General features: G+C 28.9%; 1 long non-coding RNA gene across 1 annotated transcript; it reads right to left on the bottom strand.

The window, feature by feature from the left end:
- Nucleotides 1-4,861: 4,861 nt before the first annotated feature.
- LOC125370084 lies at nt 4,862-10,020 on the bottom strand. The gene is made up of 6 exons (XR_007215794.1): nt 9,345-10,020; nt 8,924-8,988; nt 8,145-8,219; nt 5,515-6,031; nt 5,294-5,380; nt 4,862-5,200 (listed from the first exon to the last, which is right to left on the bottom strand). It is a non-coding gene; the product is annotated as an uncharacterized LOC125370084 (long non-coding RNA).
- Nucleotides 10,021-12,313: the final 2,293 nt, after the last annotated feature.

The following is a 12,313-nucleotide window of genomic DNA, read 5'->3' as shown; positions in this document are numbered from 1 at the left end:
AATAAAGTAAAATATTTTTATTTTCATATAAAGAAAAAGAATGTTATTGGATTTACTTAAAAATAGAAAATATTAAATCAACAAAAATATCTGAAATATAATTTAAAAAATCAATATACTATATTTTTTTGAATTTTTTTTTATTTTGGTTTGATTTATGTGTTTAATTTATTCATTTTTATAAGATATTTTTAATTATTTAAATTTATATAAATGTATGAATAAAGTAATCAAGAAAATTAAAAAGTGCAAAAAAAGTATTAAATCATATAAAAAAGTGAATAAGCTTTTCTTTAGTAAATGATTCTATCATATTATTGAAATTAATAAGCAGTTATAGAGTTTAAAGAGATTATAAATTATTATTTATATTTATTTACTATTATATGTTATATTATTTATGATTAAAAAATAATATTTTTAAATACTTAATTAGATAATTTATAAATATTTATAACAAAAAATTATAATCAAAATATATAATTAACGGTGCATACTTAACCACTAAACATACATTTATGAACTTAAATTTACATAACTCGTAACTCTTCACATACTAATAATAAATACTCAAATAACTATACTTACTATTTAAATTCATATGTCCAACATTCCTCGTAAACTTAATATTTTTCTTTTAGTTACTTATTTGATTTATTGGACCATGATTGGAGGATAATCGTAAGCTACCACAATTATCTTTTTAAAATAACAATTTTGGAAGAATAATTTCTTAGTTTTTTTTTTTCATTTCAAAAGAAATCTTAGATTTATTGGTAATTGTAGTGGTGGCAATAATAGTTATTATTATATATTATGGTTTTGGTAGTGGTGACGGTGGTATTGATGCGTAAATCTGTCTAAAATTCAAGTCGTGCTGGATATAGATCATCAACGGCTTGAGTCTTTCAAGTTTTAGTCCGAGATCTATGGCTTAGCTATATGGGCTTAAGATTTTAACCAAGTTTGACCTATCATTGAGATATATAATTTTATATAAGCATCTAAAGAAATTATATTCTAAATACACATAAAAATAGAGAATTTTTTACTAAAATCAGTAAACTTTTTCTTTCAAAATTACTGGTTTTTAACTTTTTTTAAAATACAATATAGTTATTTTTTTGACTATTTTCTTGTTTTTTATTTTTTTTAGTTTTTGTTTTGGTTGTTTTATCAAAACAAATCGAAGAAAAACCAAAAAAAAAAAAAAAACAAAACCGTTTTTTAAAAATAAAGTTAAAAAAATCATACTTTTAATATTTTTATACAGTAAAAATATATTTTACACCGTGGATTTTATAAAATATAAAAAAACATAAATATTTTTGTTATTTTTTCTAAAAAATAATCGGTCTTTCTTCAAATTCGAACTCGGGTGGGCCTACAACATAAATTATATTAACAGGTTCATTAGTGTGTAACAAAGTGGTGGAAGTGATGTATATAATGGTTACTAGTGTTTGATTATAAAGAAGAAAACAAAAAAAGAAAAGGGAGAAGATGAAAGAAAGGAGGAGGTGGCTTCTCATGTGGAAATTTTAAGAATGATGCGACTGCTCACATGGCAAGTTTAAATATACAATTAACCATTCATCAAGACATTCTATTAGGTTTATCGGATTAGAGCTAATGAAATATTTAAAACTTTATCACAAAAAATATGACTAAAAATCATTAGTTGAATTATTAATATACGTGTATGTCGCACATTATTTACTCTTAAATAGCTTTGATTTTATTCAAAATTTTAATTAATTTTAGTTTGAATAAATGAATTATAAATATGTTAAATTTTGGCAGATGTATGTAAAAGAGAGTCAAATATATGAAGAAGATTATCAAATACAACTTTTAAACAGTGTCGCGAATCATAATGATCAATTTAAAGGTAAAATTATTGTGGGGCGTCACAACATCTAGGATGAAAAGCTTAACTCTATTGCGGACCGTGACGAATTTAAAAATAAAATTATAATAGTCTATGATATGTAGAATTATTTCTAAAAGCATGTTTTTTTCTTTTTTTTTTTAAAAAATATGATAATTTAGAGAGCTATCGTAACAAAAATAAGTCTAATTGCCACATACTAGTTTTAGGATAGCAACATCAAAAAGTAAAATTCTTCATGGTTTTTAACTTTATTTTGAGAGCAAAACAAGAGAGACAGAATGCAAATATTTATAAATCTCATAGAATCAAGTGAAAAGGAACTCAGGGAATTAAAGCTGCAACATCTAATAGTTCAAGAAAATGCTAAAGACTAAAGGGGAGTTCAATGGAGTTTTTCTAAACCTTTTGTTTCTTCTTTTGCTCTCGTATGAGTGATGTATATGGTTGGTCTTACACGTCTTGCTTGCACTCCTTGAATTTATGTTAAATTCTTGAACATCTAGGGTGTTATTTATTTATTTTACTTTTGTTAATGCTATTTAATGTTTATTTATGATTTAGGTATTTAATAATGATGTGTGCAAATCTTTGTGCTCAATATATTGAATGATTAGCTACCCATTGTCAATGATAGATGGGTTGTTGTATCAAGAACCAAGAGGTAATGTATAACAACTTGCTCATAAAAATGCCAAATCCTTATGTTAGATGATGAGTAGAAATACCCATTTGACCCATTGTTGCTTTTGCCATTACGTGGATTGACATAGCTTTCAAGAGTTTTTGGCCTAGCGACTTTCCTTCGGATGACAGGATCCTTAAGGGGTGTAATTAGATAGGTCACAGTTCAATCCCCATTAAATAGAATAGAGTGATATGGTATTCCCATTAATTCACCTAATCATTAATTATATTAATACTTTTATTTAATAATTTAGAGTGTACCAAATACGACTATTGCGGCTGCCAAATTACTACCTCAAAAATTTTAATGCAGCTACATATCAAATGCTCAAATTTGAGACTTTAATTAAAGTAGAAGAGACTTTTGTTATTTAATGTATCCTAATTAAGTTATATTAATTTAGTTTAATAAAATATTACGCTTTTGCTCAACTCAATTTGATCTTTATCTCTTTATTTATGTTTTTATTTTTATTTTTCTTAGTTTAGTTTTATTTTTTTGTAAATGTCATTACCAAATTTTCAAATAAGATTGCACCAACTAATTGATTCCGATATTTATAGGGATTATATACCTCATGAAAAAATAAAATTCAGACTTATTATTATATTGTTTGAGCGATCTGTGCACTTGTGATTCAGTAAAGTACTTATCAATCAGCAATCTCCAACCTCTAGAACTTTAGCCTTTCATTTACCATTGAATTTTGCTGCCACTGGCTAGCAATTTGATTGGTTGGTAAGCAAACTAGCACTCCTATCAAACAACCAACACACCAGTTAACCTTTGAATCTCTAAGCCCTTTTTCTTTCTTCCTTTCCACTTTCATGATCTTATTATTTTTAATTTTCTTTTTATTAATAGAATTGTCTAAGGCTCAAAATCGAGACTTCTATTTAAGTATAATTTTTTTTTAAATATTTCATCTACACATTTTAAGAATTATAATAGATTTAATTCATTTATCCACATCTAGAAACAAATAAAAAAATATAAAGCAACTTTGTAATTAATTAATATATTCGGCAAGCTCTAATTAAAATTAGGAGTCGAATATATAAAGTTATTTTATATTAAAAATAGAATAATGATATCTACTAAATTAACATACCATTTAATTTTATTTGTTTTCTATTTTATGGTATGTCTCTTGCAACATCTTTAACATATATGCATGAAAGATACACCTAAATGGAACTCACTGGTATATGTCACTAGGATTATTTATTGTTTAGGACCAATTTTAACTCTATTTTTCTACAATTTTGAACTATATTTATAAATAAAATTAATAATACTTATTTTCATTTGCATGAATATGATTTTTACCTAAAAGTACAGGCTGAACACCATTTTTGCTCTTAATGTTTATTGCTAAGGATCACATTTGCACTTAAACTATTTTTGATATGAATAACCAAAGTTTCTAAAATATGTGTTTTGATTCATTATTAGGGGACCGAGTTGAAATAAGAAACAGTGAAGTATATTATGAAATGAAATTTGATTTGATTGATTAAATAATAGTTAAAAGAGAATAAGAGACCGTAGAGCCCAACCGATAGAGTTGACTTTAGATTCAACTAAATATCAAAATGAGTATAACTAGTCATTTAGTTGGTTGGACCTTTACCCTTATAAATTGTTGTTATTTTTTATTTATTTGTGATGTGAGATCTCTAAGACTTCTCTTCAACTGCAATTGGAATTTGATTTAATGTCCAAATATCACTTGAAGTTGAAATTCTCCTCTACAACTTGAGATTAAATTGCACAACGGCAATATCAGACTGGACTGTTGGGACTGAACATTCAGCTGAAAAATCGAAAAATTAAAGAATCGGGGCAAACCTGCTCTATTGATTGATTAAATGAGAGTTAAGTGAATGAGAAAGTGTAAAGTCCAACTGATAGAATTAAGTTTTGGTCCAACCAAATACCAAAATAATTAGAACTAGCTACTTGATTGGTCGGACTTTTACTCTTATAAATTGTTGTTATTTTTTATTCATTTGTGATGTAAAATTTCTAATAAAAGAGCAAAATATTTTTTTTTTTCAAATTTCTACTAAACACGTCAAGCTTTAGATGGTATATCAATACTATAAGTTTTTTTATTTTTTTCTTTTTCAATAAAATTGAATGATCAAATATAGTTTTGAAATATTACAGTTGAAATTGTTAACGGTATTAATATATATACTGAAAATTATTAATGATTTGAAGCGCTTATGGTTATTTATATAAAAGAAATCTATATCCAAAACTTAAAAAGAGAGTCATAAACCTATTCTTTTTATATATTTTTTCCTTTAAAATATATGAACACTTTTTACATCACATTCATGTAAAGACTGAGGATGGTTAACATCGAATATATAGCACATGAGAATTGAACCATGGAATATATAGCACATGAGAATTGAACCATGGAATATATAGCACATGAGAATGTGAAACGTTGGATAAGGTGAACACACATCAATAGCACACATATAGTTATATTCACACCAAAACAACAAAAAGGCACAACATATAATTTCGTTAGCGTATCAGGCGCAAACCTGACAGCTTTGAAGAGGCCCCATATGAATGTCAAGTCCCAGTTCCAGTGAGTCATGCTGGAGAAGATGGATTGATATTACAGTGTCACATCAGACTTTGGCAGGTAGGATAAAAAGCAATCCAAAATAAACAAGGCTTAATTAACATACCTTACGGACATTGAGTCCAGTGAAACTATGGGGTTCGACAGGAGTCCTGCAAGGAGAACTACTCCTTGGTTGTACCACATTTCCAAGCTGTTGGTTCATCAACAGATCAGATCAGATACATATCAGGAAGGGAAGGTATTTATTTATTTGATACAAATATGTACATTCTGCTGGAGATTGTTTGGTATTTAACACTCAATGCAAATACATGGTTTTCATACCAAAGCATGGCACCAGAGGCAGCTGCGAACTTGGAAAAAGGCCATATTCCTTCGAAAGCACTTGAAGAAAACCCAGTTCAAGTTTTCTTGCATTTAGGTCTTAGAAGAATGTAAAGTGCCAAGAAGATGTCAAGAACCCACCAATATGGATACTCCAATAAGACCGCAGTCCAATACGTATACAGCTAGCCATGAAATGGGAATGTTAATTAACAGCACTGCGACAGACATGTATGCTATTGGGTTTGCAATGTTCTGCGCTTGGAGAAACCTCTGCACTGGGAAGCATATAGGAAGTGCGTATAATTCAAGGAATAAACCCCGACAAAATATTTGGCCTTGCTCGGCGATGGCCTTCGATTGGCCAACAGCTTCAAGGAATGAGGCAGCAAAGCAGTCGAGGAATGTGAGGAGGACAGCAGCTTCCAGTTGCAGCACGAGTGCTCTTTGGCAAATGATGCCCAATGCTGAGTATGGCTTGGCTCTGTAAGCTTGGCAACACGTCATTAACACAGCACTACACATCCAGGTGCACGTTTGTCATATTTATTAGCTCCGCAGCATGTGCGAATAAATATTACAAAATCTCTAAAATTAATAAATGTATATCAATTATCTAACAGTTTAGTATATAATTAAAGACATAAATCAAGTTTACGCTACAAAAAAATTTTCCGATAATGAAACCTCCCAAATAGAAATTCAAACTCAAACTCCCTGTATTACACCAAATTATTCCACAAGTGACACGTGCATTAAGAATAGGGTGAAAGTATGATTTGTATTTTAAATTGTATAACCTAACAATAGAATATGGTGCATTTGGCGTAGGAAAAAAAAATTCAAATAATAATAAACTGAATGGTACCCAAATGGGTTGAGACCATTATGGTAACAAAGTTAAGCAAGAAACTATATATACATGTTAATGTAATATAATATATAGATTGATAATGATAAATCTATATTTATATACTGAGCAATATTTTTTTAACTTTATTTTTTTTTATATGAGATGTCTAAACTATTGTTTTTTCTTTATTTTTAGAAAGTTAATCTATTTTGACATTTTTTTTATTATTTTAAAAATATTATATTACAACTTTTAATATCTTAATTATGATATTTAATTATTTTATATTTTATACTTTTTTGAATTCTTTTTTATAACTCTCACTTTAAATAATTTATTTTTCAAGTACAACACTTTAATTATAAATCTTAAATATCTAATAGTCTTTTTTTTCTTCAAACTTTATAATTTCAATTTTGATTAGATTTTTTTATTTTAACAGTGGAATAATTACCGTGTTAATTAAAGAATTATATTTATTTTTAATTTTTATATTTATACTTATTTACACTCTTTATCTTCTTTAAATTCTATCTTAAATATACTCTATTGAAATTGTTTTGATATAGTTCAGTTTCAAGTAAAATTTAATTAATGGAAATTAAATATTTTTTATAATTTATTAAATTAAAAAATAATATAAAATGCCGTTACTTTTATACATGTAAAATAAAATGATATTATTGAATTATATATTTAAGAAAATAAAATACTAAATCAACGAGAAGATTTTCTAAGACATAAATGAAATAATCAAGTTATAACAAAATCATTTAATTTGATTCAATTTATATAATTAGAATATTTAGTTTATTTAGTTTTATGAGATACTCTTATTTATTGAATTTTATATAATGTTATGAATATACATGATAGATAGACATTTATTAAATTGCATAAAAAATCTAATTTAGAAATTATTTCTTAATAAATATATTGAAAATAATTTATTTATTAATATAAAAATTAATTCTAAAATTCTTTTATTTGAAACTAAATTCTGACAAAATAATCTCAATGAAGTATATGTAAGGTAGAACAAAAGAGAGACGAATAATAAATGAATACAAATGTGACGAATAAAAAAATAATTTTTTTAATTATTAAAATAATTATTATATTATGAAAATAAATTTTTTAATAAATAACCAAAAGTTGAAATTATAAAAAATAATTTGAAAAGAAAGAACTATAAGATAATTAAGAATTTATAACTAAGTTGTTTTATATTGCAATACAATATTTTAAAAAAATTATCTAAAGTGGAAGTCATGAAAAAGAATTTAAAAAGATAGAAAAAAGTGAAAATTCTTTTAATTTTACCAGCACCATCGTAAAGATATCAGTGACCAGAATACTCTCGATCATTAAAGAAAGTAATAGATTTTTTAAAAACATAATATATTTAATTAGTTAGTCAATTAATTTTTTTTAATATTTTTGCTAAATCTTTATGGTATATGATATTATTCAATTTTAATTTTAGTGATTTTATAATTTTTATTGACATTAAATGTCATATGACCCAACCTGTGGGCCCGTGACCGGCACTAGAGAATGGGTAGGCGTAAGGCCACCGAATCCGGTAGTAAGCCTGACCATTCACTAACTTAATTAAATCTCATCTAATAGCACTGATGCCACAATTTATCTTAATAATTAAATTCTATATATTTAATTTGGTCTGCCAGTATAATTAGACAATACCCGAAACTACATAAAATTACAATTGATAAGTCTAAGCGGAGAATTTAAAATATTTACAAGTCAAACGTACCAAAATCAAATACAGCAACCCGATGATGAAGGAGTCGGACTGCTAGATAAGAACTGCGGAAAGACTAACAATCACCTGAAAAGCAGTAAAACTGAGACTGTCAATCTCGAGAGTGAGTTAAAATCATATATCCTAAAAACGAATATAAACACTTCAATAAAATAATTACTTAATTTAAAATAAAAATCCATGTCATGCTATGCTTCTGCAAAATAAAATAAAATAAAATAAATTTTTATTTCATACTACAGGACGGAGTACCTTAGTAGAACGCTAATCCTAACACTAACATCTCGACTCTCTCATTCTAACAAAACTTATGCCTAGAGAGCGAAGCTCGACTAGGGTCCTTAAATCCAGTTTAGTCACTTAATTATCATTAACACTTTTAGCCTTTCGGCTCTCTTACTCCAATAAGACTGGCGTCCAGAGAGCGAAGCTCGACCAGGGTCCTTAATTCCAGTCTGGTCACTTAGGTGTCCAAATAAGCCGGTGCCCAGAGAGCAATACTCAACCAGGGCAAGTCCTAATTTACCTTTTTAAATGTACCATTTTTGCCCTTTTATTATTAGTCTCGGATTCATACCGGTGCAACTCAGCAAATAGTATATTCTACTGTCGTCCCATCCCGAGTCATCATGCAATAATAAATTCAGTGATGAAGAACAATATATGAATAGTAATTAAATGAATAATTTAAATTTGCAATCAATTAATCACAATCGCTATTTAAAATCTGCGCATGACACGTGCATAACAGATATATGGCTTTAACTTACAGATCTGACGATCTTCTAGCTCTGCTCCGATGCCTCAGGTGGAGCGAGCCGAACTGACGGATTATCTAATCACGGAAAACAATTAATCAATATCGTTGAAACATTTGACAATTAATACTAGGTCTAAACTTCTAGGATTGATTGTCTAAGAATCTCGACTCGGAAGAATTCTACCGAAAAACCGGTATAACCTCCCCTAAATTACGGATATTTACCCCCCATATAACGGGTCCAGGACCTGCCAGAAAATACTTCAAATGTATAGCGATTAATTAATGGAAGTCGAGTCACCAAAACTGCATTAATTTTTTCGACTCCGCAACACAACACAAACACAACTATTGGCAGACAGTCCAACAATTTATTTTAACTAATAATATTTCTAAGGCTCAACTCATTTCAATAATCACATAAATTTTACCAGTAAATTTTAAAATCAACAGGCTAGAGAATTATTAAGACGCTTAATTGCTCGGCCAACTCGCCTCCAACCGCCGGAGTCCGATCGACGATCCGAACGCACCAACAGATTCAAAACGATGCGCTGATGACGATCCCTGCTTCCAATCTTCCAATCTGACCCCCGATCATCCAGAAAGATTTACAGATGATCTCGACCGTCGAGTTTCAAACAGAGTCCGATCGCCACGAAACCGGTGCCATTGGAAAGCTTGAGCTGAGGGGAGTCCGGATATACCCTGCGATCGGCCAAAGCTCGCTGGAAAAGTGAGAAAACACCGGCTGCCACTCATTTTCTCTCTCCACCACGAACTTCCAACTCCGGCCACTATTTGCATCGCCGCTGCCGCCAAGACAAAGCCTAGGCTGAGGGGAGTCGATAGATGGCGATCGACACCGGAAACGCCATGAACGGCGTCCAAAAAGGCTGCTGCTTTCCTCCTTTTTCGTCGTCTGCTGACGTCCCTTGCGCTGCCACCGTCACCATCCATGAGCTCGCCGGCGCTAGCTGCACCTCCGGCCAGCTTCGCCGAGCCCTAGGCGGACGCCTCCCTTGTCGGCCATGGAAGCCGACGTCCCCATCTCTCTCTCTTTCTTCTCCTTCTTCTTCCTTTCTTCTTTTCCTTTTCTTTTCCTTCTTTCTTTATCGGCAATTAGTCCCTGAACTTTTTTTATTTACCATTTAGCCCATCCACTTTTTAATTACTAACAGTTTCGTCCAGAAAAATTTCCGATTAACCCTTAAACATTTCTTTAGCTTTTCAATTAAGCCCCTAACTATTTAATTTGGGCCAAATTAGAATTATTGAAGATATACAATTACATATTTACCCCTTGCTTTTAAATATAAAATTACCAAAAAGCCATTGCCGGCATATTTAATTATAAAAATACCAAACATACAAATTTTCATTAAAACCCCATAATAATAAAATTACACTTTTAATCCTTATTCCAAATTAAATTCTCAATTTAATCATAACACACAATTAATTTAATTAATCAATTGCTAAATATTTTTCAATTAAAATTTAATACTAATAGCTAATTAAAATGCCCTTTTCCCCAATAATTCACTTATAAAATATCCTTTACTAATTCTTCCATAACTCTCAAGTATAGAATTTTAATTTATATATATATATATATATATATATTGGATGACCAAAAATATAATTTATTTTCTAAAGAATTTACTTAATTAATTTCTTCTTTTTTAAAAATCAAACTAATTGGATATAGAAAATAATTCTCCATTAAGTTTGCCTACTCTATTACTCATAGCTAGTCGCTCCGTCCTCCTGTATAGATGTAGATATAGAGGCACCTTTTTTATTCTGTCTGGCATGTCTATCACCGCAAAACCAATGGTATAAAGTAGAGAAAAGACTTTATCTTAGTTCTTATAGATTATTTACCTATGAATGTTGTAACCAGTGATATCAACCATTTTTTTAAAAGGTTTGGTTTCAACATTTTCATTCCAAACAAGTTAAGAAAAAGTTGCAAATGGAGGTACGGTTCTGGGAGATAAGAAAATCTATCTGAAGCTCGTTCAACTATTAACAATCTTAATTGCACATTTTTCTATAATAGGCATCTCCTTGTAAAATTAGCATATGTCAAAAATGGAAAAGCTAATAATTTGATTGGCTCTACCAGAACTTTTTAGCCATTTCACATGAATAATGCTCCCTTGTCGAAATCTTATGTTGATACTCTTAGGAGTGAGCACGATTCAGGAGAATTTGAGGATTTAAAAATCTTTAGAAGCATTATCAAATATCGAGGATTTCAAAATTGGATCTCTAGAACCGTACCGTAACATAAACTAATTTTTCGGAATAGTTCAATACAGAGATTCAGGTCTAATGGGACGGTTCGCTTCAATATGGTAAAACAGAGATTTAAAATTTTACTATATTTAAATGATTATAAAATAATTTTTTCAGCTTTAATGACTAAAAATTCAAATCTTATAAAATTCAACTAAAATAATTAGAACAAAAATGTTATGGAAATAATTAAAATCCAAATATAATAGTAACATAAAAAATATTAAATCTCTTTTTTAATCTAAAGATAAAATGTAATTGAATAGCCATAAGGTATCGAAAAATATAGTTGAAATAAACATAAAAGAAATTGTATTAATAAAAGTACTCGAAGGACCTATAGATTGCATTACAAAGGGGCTTTACTGGCTATAATATGAGCCACCAAGTTACACATCTATGCATAAAAATAAAAGAATAAAGAAGCAAGAGAACATAGAGTTTTATATTTTTTTATTAAATGAATAATGATGACATAAACTTAGTGTTTCTATTTTACATGTAGGCCAATGGAATTATATTATATTAAAATAGAATTAAATTTGTGTTTTATAAAGGTCATTTATATTTGGTTTGTGCTTGAGATTTGGACTTATTTAATGTAATTTATTTATATATATAAATAAATAATTTTTTAAAAAAAAAAATCGGTTCCAGTTTTGATTCTTTAGTTCGGGACAATACAATACGGTTCAGTACGAAGAAAATCAAATGGTCAACATATACTTTTGGTTTTGGATATTTGTAGTTCATTTTTTGGTACAATTCGAGATCTCCATATCCTATGCTCAACCCTAGATACTTTTACTTCAGGTCATGTAAAAAATAATGCTACAAGGCACTTGAAGGGTTCTATTGACTTTGAATATTCTTCTCAGATTAAGAAACAGAATGGCTCAAACATTGCTTAGTTGCCTATTTCTTTTATGTCAGAACAATATCAAATTTGCATTCAGTATTTAGCTCTCATGGGGTTAACTCTTGTGTTATCAAACCTCTTGGAGGTAAGAATATTGTAATGGTATTTTCAAAATCTAACGATATGAAAACTTTCTAATTGAATGTTCTATGTGGCTTGGAAATCATTTCCATTTGT

The sequence above is a fragment of the Ricinus communis genome, chromosome 1 (assembly GCF_019578655.1).
Source record: "Ricinus communis isolate WT05 ecotype wild-type chromosome 1, ASM1957865v1, whole genome shotgun sequence".
Taxonomy (NCBI): domain Eukaryota; kingdom Viridiplantae; phylum Streptophyta; class Magnoliopsida; order Malpighiales; family Euphorbiaceae; genus Ricinus; species Ricinus communis.
Note: the sequence above shows the minus strand (reverse complement) of the source record. Positions and strands in the feature narration are given on the sequence as shown.